At 31.2% G+C, this 15996-nt stretch overlaps 1 protein-coding gene across 1 annotated transcript in view; it reads left to right on the forward strand.

Annotated features, from left to right (window-relative positions):
• The window catches only part of LOC131841796 (F-box only protein 28), a 35637-nt gene that overhangs the window by 14843 nt on the left and 4798 nt on the right, over positions 1–15996 (forward strand). The window lies entirely within an intron of this gene.

The following is a 15996-nucleotide window of genomic DNA, read 5'->3' on the forward strand; positions in this document are numbered from 1 at the left end:
GGTTTTTTTATTATTCAAGGATTTTTTAAAAACTACACAGTCTCTTACTCGGTTTACTCTTCATAAAACAAAAAAATATTTAAAAAACTTTTTGTTGTATGTATTATTATTATATACTATGTACGTATTACTAACTTTTTTTGTTATATGTATGTACAGATAGGAGTGAGGGCACGGGCCTTTTTGATGCTCAGGACCCTTTTCGATACAGCAGGGCAGGCATTAGTCTAGTAGGAGTAGCAAATACGCTGCTACTCTTTCTACTATGCTACTTCGGCACACTAAACAAAATACTTATCTAAATTATATGGAATTTGTCTGTTTAGTCCAACATTTGTTTGAATTTCCGACTATATAATAATTAATGTGGAATCCTTGGACGATTACTAGATTACATTTATGATTAATTCTTGATCTCAAACAGCCTAGATATATATCTCAAACAGCCTATACCACACTAGAATTTGTTGAGAAAAATACTGCACAGTCCCTATGTATGAGTAGGTCTGTACATCTGTATGACCTTTACTGGATGAAGACTAGACCATTCGTCTACGTTCTACGGTCACGAATGTGTGACGTCTAGATATCTTTATATCTGCGGCCCACCTGGTAAGTGATTTTATTATGTAAAAATGAAAATGCAATGGTACACCCGCCGTAACGGTTCGCGCAGTCGAGGAATTAATGGAAAATTATCGGATGGGGATAACGTTAAGCTAACTAACGCCCCTCGTGGCTAATTCACCAATAATTCTCTCTAAAGGGGACTGCATGGAGGTCGACCTCACCGACTACATTATCAGCAATCATCATTTCAAGCTCCTCCCACCGGTGATATGTGATTACCGCTGCACATAAACTCCTACAATACCAGGGAAATCAAATAACTAGTATAGATGGGGAAGGAGACTTAGATTAAGCGGAAGGCGGATGATATCCGGATCCGTCATTCATCAAGCGAAATGCAGTAAGCCGGTAACACCTGTGCGCCGGTGCTCTATGGGTATGTGGTATTTCCCTGATGGAGCCGCCCGGCGGTTAAATAATACCATAGTAAATAAAATATATAGTAATATATATATAGTTATGCCAAATTTTCCACCCTTAATTCAAGAGCACCTTTGTCATATAACTTGCTGCTGATAACTCTTGTTTTAAACATGTAATTTAATCAATAGATGGTTTGATTTTGATCTAGCTATTTATTCTATAGCAGGTATTATTTATTTTGTTTTAAGTAGATTTATAGCTAGTAAGTAGATATAGACTTACTAGCTACATAAATCTAATTAAAACTTTTATTGAAATCACATCTTAAATAAAAATTGCTATAAAAATAAATAAAAAGATAATAGTGATTAATATATTATGATGTGATACATGCAACTATCATGTTTTAATATCAAAGTAAACGCCATCAGTTACATAGTCAGAGTTACATAAACGTTACGAAAGCTTAGTATTGTCTTCCTAACACATTTTATAGCCAGGAAAACTTGTCACCCAACACAGTTGACGTCCTTTCAATAAAAGCAGGGGCAGTTATAAGTGGGCAAAAGCGGTGGTAGAGCGCAGTTGGTTTCTATCGTAGCGTCGCGCCGTAGTCACGGCATCACTTATTTACATGAAATAGATCGTTCGTCGTCGTGATTTTAAGTTAAATTATGTTATGACATAAACAATGTTTTGAACAGTTGCAGTGCAGATTTCGCCAATTTAAATTAGAATATTCAGTATTTTAGAAAATAAGCTGGTTTTGTGGTCAACATGCGGATAATAATTTCATCAATTTTCGTGCTCGCTTTCTTCCAAGGTAGGTTCATTATTAATATTAATTAAATTATATAAATAAATAAATTAGAATTATTTATCTTTTAGATAACACAAGTAGCGTAACATAATGTAAATATTCATAAATATTTAACAAACTAATTATTACATATTTAATATCAATGCTTAATAATATTTATTTCTTGCGGTAGTCTGTTAAGATAATTATAAAATACTCGGCTATATGAACTAAGTACGTATTAAAAAAATATACATTTTTTGTTTGTAAACCGATTGGAGTAACATAACACAGTAAGTTCTGAGCAAAGTTTACTACAGCACAGTAGTAAAATCAGTATGTTATTTGGTTAAGCCGTTACTAAAAGTACCACTCACAAATTCACAGATAGACAGACAAAAACAGATATGTCAGTATACTTTATACGTGCCTTACATTAATCTGTAGGTACTAATAATGTTGGATGACATTTTTTGATGTCGAAGTATCGTATAAGTACCTATAGTAAACTAGCGGTTCGGGGTTTCACCCGTATGAAATTTGTATCCTATGTGACCTTAAAAACGAGTACCTCTAATAAATTATTAAAAAGGTTTTATCCATAATACGTACCTATATATTTATACTTCAGATAAATTCCACAAACAGAAGTAAAATCCGAACTTTTTATTAGCTCTTATTCTATATATTATACAAACATGATCTCAATAGCTCCCTTATAGGTATTTCTGTCTTATTACATATCCAAACATCATAGATATCACATGACAAACTTTTGTGCAAGTACTTATATTTGTACTTATAGTTAGAAATTATTGATTGTTACTTCTAACTTGATCGCTATAAAATATAATTAGTTTATACATGCAGACAATACTATATACATATCAACTATTATACAGCGATTCTATTCATTTTCTTTTCTTTTTTTAAAATAAAGCTATAATTACGCGTAGTCATTACGTGGTATTATTCTATATACATTCGTTAAAAAAATATATATTAACTATTACACTAACGTTTATTTTTCCTTTTAAGGTTTATTTTTGATAATGAAAAAATTTCAAATATATATATATATATATATATACATTAATTAGTGAGTAGGGACATACATATATATTATACTAGCTGTCCCGGCAAACGTTGTTTTGCCTTAAAATAAAAAATAAAAATTTAGGGGGATGAAAAATAGATGTTGGCCGATTCTCAGACCTACTCAATACGCTCACAAAATTTCATGAGAATCGGTCAAGCCGTTTCGGAGGAGTATGGGAACGAAAACTGTGACACGAGAATTTTATATATAAGATATACCTAGACGACAAGCCTCCACAGTGAACAAATAAATCAATATAGGTAATAATGCATAATTTAAGTGAATGCACGTTGTCACTATTTCCATGATATCGTGACACTCGGTTATTTTACGGTTTTAAATCTGAATCAATATTAATAGCACATATGATATCTGTATGTACTTAATTAAATTTATTTTAGTATATATAGAGATCCTGATAATTATATTCGTATACACGCGATCGGAACAAACCTATAAATGAAAGTATGATAATGCCAGTTTCATTTTCATGACAATCGTCGTATCTCTGCAGAATAAAATTTTTGGCATACCTATTTGTAGCCACCTACCTAATCAAATGGAAATAATGTAACTAGGTACAAATTAATTGCTTGTATTTTTTTTTCTCTATGATACATAGTTATGATATTTATTTACTTAACTAGCTAACCAACAGTATAAGTACTAATATCTAGTAATTATTTTAGGCAAAAACATAACCGAATAAATGTAACAGATTATTTATCTATTACATAACCAAGTATCTATCCACTTGTAATTGATCTTTGGGTACTAAAATATATTACTAGCAGTTAAAATACTACAATTATTGTTCTAGCCGGACAGGCATAGTTAATAAGTTCAAGGTTAAGTAGAATGTGAATATTGTAGATAGATACAATATATGTTATATTTTTCAACACATCTAAAGTCGTACTGCCGTGATCGTGTGAAATTAATACACTTATTATACGTCTGAATACAATAGGTTTTTTTTATAGATGATAATGGAATGGTGCACCCGCCTGCGCTAACGGTTTACACTGGCGGGGCACCAGTGCAGGATGATAAGATGAGCATGAGGTCAGATCAGTTAGCCCATCGTGACAAATTTACCAAGAATTTATCACGATGGTTTCCAGGAGGAACCGCGTGGAGGTCAACCTGACATGGTACATTGCTAGTAATGGGTCAGGAGTCCACATTAATAACAATCCCCTTCCCCCAATACAATAGGTTGCAAACAATCATACTTACCTATCTATATATGGCTGAATACGGCTTAGCCCTTATAGTTAGTGGATATGAAAAGGAGGAACTAGGTATAGAAAATTATATGTAAAAGTTAGAATTTTGTATAGATATAAGTATCATTTTTGTGATAGAATGAACACGTGGCTCTACATAGTGTAATAACTTTAGAAGATGAAAAAAAAGCAAAGTTCCTTTTGTACAACTTTTTTTGTAAAATTACAAAATGTGACGATAATTTAGACAAGAAAACTACATTTTCAAAAGGACATTCCAAGCCAAAGTTGTGCCTATTCTATTGTTGGAAAGTCTTGTATTACGAGATAAGTTAGCATTTATAAATGTTTTTGTAGTCAATAATAAAGATTTAGTATATAGGTATTACATGAAATAATTAATATTTAGGTATTAACACGATTTTTTTATTACGGTCAAACAATCACGTTACTGTCCACTCATCTTTTGTCATTTCTGTCAAGAATATGTCGAAACTGTTTACTTACTCAGTTTTGATAGCCGAAGGATAGATTTTTCGATAATTATACAGTGCGTGAAGCGTGGTTATAAATTATTACATAAATGTAATATCTACGAACTCAAAGAACCCTGTCAATAGAATGTGTTTACCGAAAACAAAGTTTGAAACAACATTTCAATACTAAATTTTATGTTTTCAGGTAATTCCTAGTTTAGATAATTTCGTTCAGATTTATTTATAGTTCATCAACGGTGTTCGATGAACATATAGGTAGACAGAAAGAGTCTAGAAACTAACGATAAATATTTATACTCTATGCGCCATAGAGTATAAACATCTACACATGTACTAAGCATAACGCAAACACCCGTAAAATTAGTTTTGTATTTGTACTATTATCTATGTAGAAAGAGGTATATTAATATAAAACTGCATTTACCTTGACCAAAACTTTGTATATGGCCGCGAGTTAATTAGTGTCATTCATGTTGGTATAGATACATTGTTTCCGAAAGTTATTAAATATTGAAGCAAAGCAATTTCATTGATACAAATCTAGTTATTTGCACCTGACATTATTCACTATGGCATAATTAAATATTAATTTACTTTTATTCATGTCGTTTGTTGCCATAGATAGCGTGTGAAAAACGTACCAGTTCACATGAATGATTTTTTTAAATTATATTACATTTTTTTCCTCGAGTTCGCGTGGCCTATTTGATTAACCGAAATGAAATGTTGGCGTTGTATGTATACCCGTAGACTTTAGGGCTACCAAATTTTACGGCGATTTATACACCAAGTATAAAATGTATAAATGATCAAATTATCAGTTTTGTGAATTCTATAAACAAAAGTTCGTGAAGAAAATCACATACACGAGAAGCTCATATAATTAGAATAATTGTATAGGTCGTCAAGATATTCATACCAATATCATAAATGTATCTATGTCTTTTATCTTTTCATGACTAAACGTCTGAACGAATTTTGATGAAATTTAGTGTGAAGATAGATTGTAGACCAAATAATGTAATATAGTATAAATGTATATATTTACTATCAGTTACCCACGGCTTCGTCTGTTTTTCGTTTTTAATTAAGCTTAGGATTAAAAATATTTATATATAGATACATCTGTATAGGGCATGAAATCTAATCGAAAATACTTGCGATGTAGAAATATTAATAAAAATAATAGGAGTCTATTTTTTTATTGACAGTGTTCACAATTTAAGTAGAGTTTCATAATTACCTCGCCCCATGTTGGGCGCCATTTGATGGTTACCTACTATAGAAGTTAAAATATTAACTGGTTATCAGTCGATAGACTTTACATTGTCAAGGGCTAAATATTATTTACCTTTAAGTATTTACAATTGCATCTCTTTACAAGCTAACCGGCAACTATACTTATGTGGGCACTATACATAGAAAGGGTTCATAACGTGAAATAAGTCTATCTTTTGACACTTACTATTAGAATACATCTATCCCGAATTTGATCATTCTAGTACGCTTACTTTAATATAAAAAAACAGTAGGTATTATGATTGATGAATACGTATATTTAGTAGTTACGTGAATGTATTGCGCGATTTTGCAGTTGACATTGAAATGTCCGAAAACCATCTTAGTGACAAAACTGCAATCTTGCATAACTTTTTTAGCCGCAATGTCTTTTTTATAAGGCGACCAATTAATAACTGACTAAATAAAGGCGGTATTTTTATTCAAATAATACTATTTCTTCACAACAACACAGTTTTTATGGCTGTCTTTAAATAGTAGTGAGTTGAAATGTCGAGTCCAACTTTTTGTCCAATGATCTTATTTGAATGTTATAATTAAACTAAAGTTGGCTGCATATGTGGATGCACCGACGACAATAAAAACAATTTACAGAGGTAGTTGGATTGATCCCAAATGTAATGCTTTGTAATGGGACCGAATAATAGGCGTTTGGCTAACGGTCTGTTTATGCAGGAAGTCTGACCGTGAACTAGTACAAAATTGCTCTCTTGAATATGACCCACCGTATACAATAGGCGTGAGCATGACATACTTATTCATGATAACTAATTGAGGCTCGTGTCCATCAAAAATCAATTGTATTTGAAATGCAAACATATGTATAGATTATTAGTATTGATCATTACATATTTATAATTATATTATTTATTTATTTAATCTGCAATCATAATTTTACAGTAAGCAGTTAGTAGGTAGTTAAATTCAAGAAATACAGAGAATTTCAATATGTGTATCATAGTACATTTCTATATATAGGTATAGATATTCTGTGCGGTACAAAATCTCTCTTTAGGCGACGGTTTACTACTTTCCATGTTATAGTGCATTAGCTTATTTACAATTGTCCGTACGTGTTTAAAAATCATATTACGTATTTACTTTTTAATGGGTGTTTGCAATAAATTTTTATATTGTTTGTTTTTATTATATTGAATAGGCTTACTTAATCTTGTTAACAGCTTCCTTAATATAAACGGCGTCGTCAAAATCACGTGACTATCTTTTACTTTCACTGTATTTTGAGTTCACTGCCGCTGTCCAATTTGCTCTACCTTCTACTAAGCATTTATTGGAACCATAACAGTAATTTCTTACCACAAAATCTATGCAGTCATTTTCTTAGTTCCTGCGAGTAGGTACTCGTCAAGTTTATGGCCTATAGCTTATGTATATATATAAACTATGGGGTTTTTTGTAATAGAAATTCTAACACAAAATAATTAGCGTTTAATTTACTGCATATAAGCTCTTTACAACTTTCTTTACAAGTTCATAATATCTCGTGTATATTCTTATAACAAAGTCTCTTCTAATACTGTTCCAGATAGGTATGCAACTGCGATTTTAAGCACATGTGTTAATCTTTAGTGTTTAGACAATGTAGTCAGGTGGATATCAATGTAAGGATATGGTTGCCTTATTTATATCCAGATCGTGACTTATTCTTGCCAATAAAATCTTATAGGCATGACAGTCAATACAGAGTCTTATCACTGAGTACTTGTACCCTATTTCCATTTCTGTAATATTTACGATTGTATCAATCAGAATATGAGTGGGTACTACTTGTCATTTTAGGGCTTTATTTTAGTTCAATGTAATCCAATATTATCCATCACATCAATCTGTTTACATTAAATTAACATATTATAATGGATGTAAATTATGGATATTCTGAGGGTGATTGTATTTTTTTTCACAGTTCAAATACTAGTACTAATATTTTAAAAATGTTTATTTAAGCATCATTAAAAGTGTCGTATTAGCACTTAAAGAGAATAATGGTAAATCGTGACAAATGGCAAGAGCTCCACCGACAAGAATCTCTTAAATTATGAATGAAGAAGTAGAAGTACGATGAAAAGGCATTGTCATACACATTACATACATAATCTTCTTTCAACTCGTTAATTTAATTGTGCTGTCATGAGAGCATTACATTATACGACAGTAGCTAAAGTATAGGCACAGGTATAACTATACATTTTTAGAAATCATTGCCACCTAGATAGGTGTTAACAAAAAATTTACATTCCTTTACACATATACATATTGTTTTTGTTGCTTCAGTTTGCTCTTGACAGTTAATTCATTAGTATGCATTGTGACGCTTTAAAGGTTGTATTCAGTAAATATATACTTACTTCATAAATAGTGCACATTGAGCCTAGGTCATTGCCGGCTGAACTTGAATATGCTGCTCAGGATAAGCATTTTCATTGAGCATTACGGGTTAAAAAATGTAAATAACTTGAATCGTAACTCAGTACGGAAAATGTAAAAAGAACTGCCTTATTTGTCTTAATTGTATAACTGATATATTAGTAATCATCACATATGATTCATGCATTGATTAAGTAAAGAAATTAGTTGAAAAAGAAAGTGGACGATTATTATTAATTATTAGAGATATACGATTAATTATTAGAGACAATTAAGTATCATTCATTACGATATTGTTCATTAAAGACAATTTTCCGGACGAGTCCGTAGACTTCGTGGCTTGTACAAGGCAATTCCCATCTATCGATTATTCGTGGAATGCATTGAAACTAAAAAGTCATGATTATAAAAAGCTTCACGAGCGTTACTAATTTACAGTATACACTTGATACAATGTTAAATGCTTCAACTATATACTTTTACCACAGAAATGCTTCTATTTATTAAATGTTATATTATTATTAATACTTTAATAATTTCTGATTTTACAAAATAGAAAATTTAATGTACAAAGATATCGTTATCCAAACTGACACATATACAATAATAGTAGGGTTCGTGTTTATATTATTTATAAGAAATCTTATTAACCTAACAAGAAAACCGTTAATGCAGATACTTTTCTAATTAATTGGTCACCACAATCACCACACTTTATTCATTCCCGCTTATATGATTATAAAATTAACATTTTTTATTTGAATGATATATGGAGTAGTGTATCCCACTCAGGTCCACTGATGGGACACCAGTGGACTATGTTAGGATAAGCATGAAGTTACGTAAATTAGCTCTCATCGTGACCAATTGATGAATTCATCAGGAATCTTTCATGATGGTTTCCAGAGAGCACAGTGCGGATATTGACCCGACAACTCCAAATAAATTTGTTTCGTCACAAGCGACTAACAATTTGAAAAAAATATATACATATATACATATAAAATCTAAATATGTCAATATAATATTTCGTTTATTGTATCATTATATTTAATTAATGGGAGAATATCAATTTTTTATTTAATTTCGTTTTTTATTTACATCCGGATACATTAATATGCTGTGTAGTACCTACCTTATAGGTGTAGTGCATATATCTACCTAATTGCTTTCAATTAGCATATCAGTGATCTCTCCTGTAGAGAGATCGGTCGTTAGCCGCATAATGAAGGATTAATAATACTAATACATATGTACAGTCTGTAGATATAGTAATACGTAGTCGCGGGCGGAACAAAAGACATAGCCTTAGTCAAGAGTCATTCATCTATGAGTACCGTATGTGTTCACCTACACATTTATCGTATACTTACCTAATACATATTTAGGTATCTCATAGCTAGAGACTTAGTTTAAGTGGGGATGTATCTTGTATAGAAATTAATATTGCTCAATGTCAAGAAAATTTGGTAACATTAAACTACGTATGTATGTAATATTTTTCAACGGATTTCTAAAAAAGTGGTTCCAATTCAACAATTTGTGGAACGAACAGGTTGTCGCGATATTCTAGAGGCTACAGCAAGGGGTTTTCAAGAGGGATATAATACGGCATTTATGGGTCGGAAACGCACACGTGACACTCCTGGTGTTTCAGGCATACGTAGACTATGCATGCACATATTTGCTTGCCTCTATCGTGAATCAGAGAGAGGGTAATTCTACGGGGTTGTCAGGAATGAGGAATGGTTTTAGATGATGATCTTAGATGATAATAAATGAAAGATTAAACACATCCTTTGTTGTATGGCTTGTAAGTATGACTAATATACATAATTAATATATCCATAATTAATCGACTTCCCAAGAAGGCATATAATATTAATTAAATATACTTAGCTATGCTACTTCTATTTAAATTATGGCACACATTACGATGATGCCTTGTATTCTTAAAATCATGTAAAAAATGTAAAATAGGCTCAAGAAAGTAAGATTGTTTAGAATGCCAATAACGGATGATGGTTGTTGCTGGCATTCTAGACATATTTAATTGATAATGTTATTAAATATTTATTTAATGACAAACTAAGTTGCGGCTTGTTTAATAGTAAGTGATTGTCGCCACCTACATACCTATATACAATACTATAGATGCTACTACAATATAAGCATCTGCTTTACCAATTACAGGTGACTTGCTGATCTTTTAGAATGAATACGAATAAAAGGAAGTAGGTAAGAAAAGAGAAAAGGTTTATGAAATTGGAGAAGGGAGGAGGTTATGTCACTGCTGGGTAGTTGGATATATGTACTTTGTTGGATGTACAATTGTTTATATCTAAACTTTCAAACAACTTAAAGAATAAAATATCACGATGCTGCCAGGCCTTAATAATTTAAATAAAATGATAACTTATTGTGAATAATAAATTCTGCGTTCACAAAAAATGTAGGTGTACTTACCATCTAATAACTAATAGTATATTTTTTACTGAATATTTAAGAACATAATTTTCCCATTGGTAGCCTCTAAAAAGGTTAATAGCAGTAAAGAGCGTGCTTGGAGCCTTGATAAAGTGTAGTTATACGGCACAAAAATGTTTACTTAAAAGCCACGTCAGAGGCCTTAATGAATGAAGACGGCCTAGAATCTCTTGACATCAGAAGGCACCACCCTTATATATTGACAACAATATTGTTAAATAGTACAATTGAACTTTAAAACTAATAAGTTTTAATGAAGGGATATGTACACGCAAATAATAGGTATAATTAAAAAGTAAAAACATAACCAATATGTTAACTAAAAATAATTAATGTTTATCCAGAATATAGGTATAAGCACTTGAAATAAATTCTTCAAGACCTTCACAGTTTCGGTGGCAATTAACAAATTAAAAACAATGTATCCAGTGAATTCTTTGACGTTTCACAGCGAGTCAAAAGCCATTAAGAGACTATTGTTTTTTGTATCCGCTGTCCGTCCTCATATCTTCTGTAAATCAGACATTACTACATTGTAAAAGACAATAAAACATTATTATATAGGCTCACTAACATTGGTGGAAATTCTGATAATAGGGGAAAGTAGGTATTTCAAAATAGCATCATAGACATGGGTATGTAAGTAAGTATACACGTGACGTACACATATATAATGAATAAATAAAAATAAATAACCCTGGACAACTAACAGAGCGCCATGTAGTCCCACAGTAAGCAGGCCTTGTGTTATGGGTACTAGACAACTGATGTAAATACTTAGATACTTTTTTGTAATCACATATGTATTTACAAAAAAGTAGTATTATATATATAATATACATAGGAAACACCCATACTGCTACAATGGATCATTTGTATTAACAAATGTTTGCACCGTGCGAGGAATCGACCCCGCGACTATCGGAAATAAACTAGTGTGTTAAACCGCTAAACCATCGAGTCCGCCAAAGAAGGTATATTATAACAATAGAGCTATTTTATAATAGCGACATTTTTGCACTATTAATTAATAATATGGAAGCAAACCTGATAATCATTTGAACATCTTACTTTTCAACCACTATAACTTTTGCTATGAGCAGGAGATAATATAAAATACATTTATATTTAACTTTCATATTTAAAAGTTTGTAGATATATTTGTTGTTCAATCGCGCTTAAACGGTTTAAGAAATTTGAATAAGATGCAGACAGATTACATATATCCTAAATGCATGACAATAAAAAATACATAACGTACCGTGGTAGATAGATATAGATAAGTAGCGATCAATTTAATAACGTAATAATTAATTATACATTTTTATTGTGTAAGACTAACAATAATCCTATCCTTTTTATCCTTAGGATGTGCTAAGAGGGGAATAACAGAAAAAAGGAAGAAGTTAAAAAATATGTTATTTAATCATTATTGACGTAATAGGCAATTGGCGATTATTAGCATGGCGTTACTATGCTGTCAAACCACGCGCTGACAGTTTATGAACTTTTTGTTATAGACAATATTACCATAGGTTACTGACGTTAATAGAATGTGAATGAATTACATTTACAAGTGGGTTAAATCCAATATGTACTGTATGATTTAATTAGGATAGGAAATGCACTACGTATTAAACTATGACCGGATTTATCCATTTACAATTTTTTATGATTTATTGACATACCATTTGGTATAAATATAAGGATATTTATCCTAATATTATAATTGTGAAAGCAGGGATGTTTGTTAGGCTTTTACGCAAAAATTACTATACCTACCCATCATCATGGAATTTTTTCGTAGGATATTTTTATATTAAAAAATATATATTTTTGATTCAGTGCGAGCGAAGCCGCGGGTAATAGCTGGTATAACATAATTTAAATAATGCTATAATAATTGCTACACCATTACTTAGAATAACCTTGACAGATATAGGTATAGGTATGTGACAATCTATAACATTTACAAAAAATCATTGCCAATGAACTCCGTTTATTTATTTTACTTATAAGTAGATATATCACTATAATTAAATGCCGACATAATCAAGATTAATTGTAGAATAAAATGCACTGGGATGTGTTACTCTATAACCAAAGGATTTACGAATAGTGACTACATAAGTAAAGTACAATATTATTTTGTAAGTAGAAATCGCATTAATATGTACATATCAGTCTCATTGGCGGCAAGTATTTCATTTAAAAGTCCCTGGACAATAAAAAAAAGAACAACAAATTATTTGCTATTGCAGCGTGTAAAAACGCACTGCAAACATTGACAACTATTAAGAGGTCAATAATAATTGAATGTCCTACCTATCCAGTACAATTATTTTTATCAATGAACTTGACACGCACCAGTTGGCGTTGCGATACGCTTTAAATGCATCAATACTTTTGCCATAGACAACAAATTCTTGAAACTTTACGGCACCTACTTAAATAGCCATGAACGTTCTATTTTCGAATAAAGCAATAAGTTATTTGTGCAATCAATCAATTTAATATTTTTTATATATTAAATACAGGTATGGATAGTTAATAGTTTAATATATTCATGAAACTGCCTTTACTGGTTGTAAAACAATGTTACTAAGATTCGTAACTTTTAAAATATTCTCCCCTTGCTTGCCCATGCCGATCTGCAAATCCCTAAATCGTTTCCATAGCCAAATAGTCATTTGGTTAAGGAGGATATCGCAATAGTTACTGAAGTTTTTAACTGTACTTAATCCTAATGTTAAAGATGAAGAGTAAAATATATGTCTATATTTAATAACAGTACTATATAGGCTAAATTAACCAAATTAAGGAATAATAAAAATTACGAATTTTAATATTATGGTGGAAATAAAGTTTACCTATACTAGAGCTTTGGTGTCTAATATGCCATCGATCGTTATTACGGATCGATATATGCACTAATTACGCATATCTATCTGAAATGATATTTGTGGCGATACGCAGGTAGATGTAGAATTTTTCAGTTCTGATTCTTCAGTGCACCTTGTAAATAAGTCAGCTAGCGCCCCATATTTAGTGTATGTCATTACATCGCTCGTCTTCCGCGGCCGTATGCCAAAACATTTTAATGCATATATTTCACAGTCATCCATCATTAAAATGAACTATGGATTTATCATTCTATGCACTATTTCCGTCATTCCGTCGACGCTACGATGGATGAACTCGATCACGTCCATTAAAGCTGTAGTAAGCTTTATACTACTACAGTTTCAGAGTGAACAGCCGTATTGGTACCTATAGGGTTTATATATATCTTTTATAAATAATTATTTTTCTTAAAGAAATAAAGAAAATGTTATTTTGTCGTTGTCGTTAACATTGGATTTGTCCCTATAAATTATTTTGTTCTTTGCATCTCCAATTATAATAAAATGAACGACAGCCGGTAATATATACAATTGATAGATTCGTATTAGGAATTTCATACGGATAATTATTATGAGAAATTCAATTCAATTACTGGTATTTCATTGAATGCTATTACTACAGTGCTACTAATTCGATGCTGGTGACAACGGTTCTGCTGTAATAAGCGTAGTACCATCTCCGGCCGCGGATAAACCGACAAAATAAAAAAATGATTAATGAAAGCCTTGAGCCGCAAGAAGTTAAATGACATCGCACTCAAGGTGAAATAATTTGCAGATCCGATTGTTCATACAAATCTTTGTGTATTTTGCTCATTAGGTACAATTTAAATATAAAAGGCGACGACTGAACTTAACAAGCATATAGCATTAGAAGACCTTGATGGTGTAGCGGATGTGATGATATGGTTATGTAGTTGGGTAGCGCGGGTTTGGTCCTCGCAGAATATTTCCAACCATTTGTATTAATAAGTAGATATGACTATTGGTCCTTTTTATTTATATTGTGTACGTGTAAAAAATAATAAAGTATGTACTTAGTATTTTTAAACATATCTCATTCACATGTTCAGAGTTCCACCGATTTGTGACTCTTAAATTATGAATTTTAAGAGTCACACTAATCGGTGGAACTCTTGCTACACCACTCCTTCCTATTTGCCTCCTGTTTGTCTCTTTCCTTTTGAGTTAAAGTTCATTACGTACTCATTGTACAAGCTCTACTTTGGACTAGATGGTGTTGTCTATGTGGTCATAGTAACATAATTAAAATGTAGTAGGATGTGTGATTCCTTACATTTTAATTGGGTTCCAAATAATTTCGTTACTTCAATGTAGGTACATACATACTCATAGTTTTTGAAATAACTCATTCCATCTGTTGACCTCATAGTAATCGTTATTAGTTACCAGTAGTATTTTATATTAATAATGTGTACTAAAGTTAAGATTTAGATAACTGATAGTTACTAAAAAAACTAATCTATATTTTTTTCTCTATTATATAACTTACCTGTATTTAGTATGTAGGTAAGTAGATATATATGTATTAATGTAAATGTAGATACGCTTTTTGTCAAACATCAATCAACAGCATTTTAGTTATTCATTGTGTGATGATGAACATTTCAATGATTTACTTAAATTCTGATGGACACGTAAAGGTCGTTACAACGACGTAAACTCATTTAAGAAAGAAAGCATTTTAGCATTCATAACTACGTAAAACCTCCATTAAACCTATTTTAAGTAGGTATTATGTAGTGTATTTTCTCATAAAGATGAAACGACACAAAAGAATATCTTTATTACGTATATTTGCAGTTGTTTTTTTTTTTATTTATTTATTTACGATGATGTCTGTATATCTGTTTGTTGTTAACTTTTGACGACTAACCAGCTCAACGAATGGAAATGAAATTTTATGTGTGTAATGAGAACGGATATAGACAATATTTTGTCTCAAAAATAATATGGCAGGAGATAAGACCCTATGGGTCTGAAAGATTATCTAGACGAAGTAGAGGGTGACAGCTGGTATCACATAAGCGAGAGTGTGTTTGTTTGTCTATTTTTTATTATTTCACATATAAAGAGGTGTACGGATATTAAAAATATATGCTGTGAATATTGACCATATTACAACTAATATAGACTATCATTTATCTAAAAAAAGATGAGACCAAGTCGCAGGTAACAGCTAGTTGTTATCGCACTACTAATTCTAGTATAAAGTATACCTCATACAGATAAAATATCCACCAGATATAATAATAATAATAATAAACTTTATTCATAAATACAC

The sequence above is a fragment of the Achroia grisella genome, unplaced genomic scaffold (genome assembly GCF_030625045.1).
Source record: "Achroia grisella isolate CSIRO2021 unplaced genomic scaffold, CSIRO_AGI_Agris_v1 utg1920, whole genome shotgun sequence".
NCBI classification, from domain to species: domain Eukaryota; kingdom Metazoa; phylum Arthropoda; class Insecta; order Lepidoptera; family Pyralidae; genus Achroia; species Achroia grisella.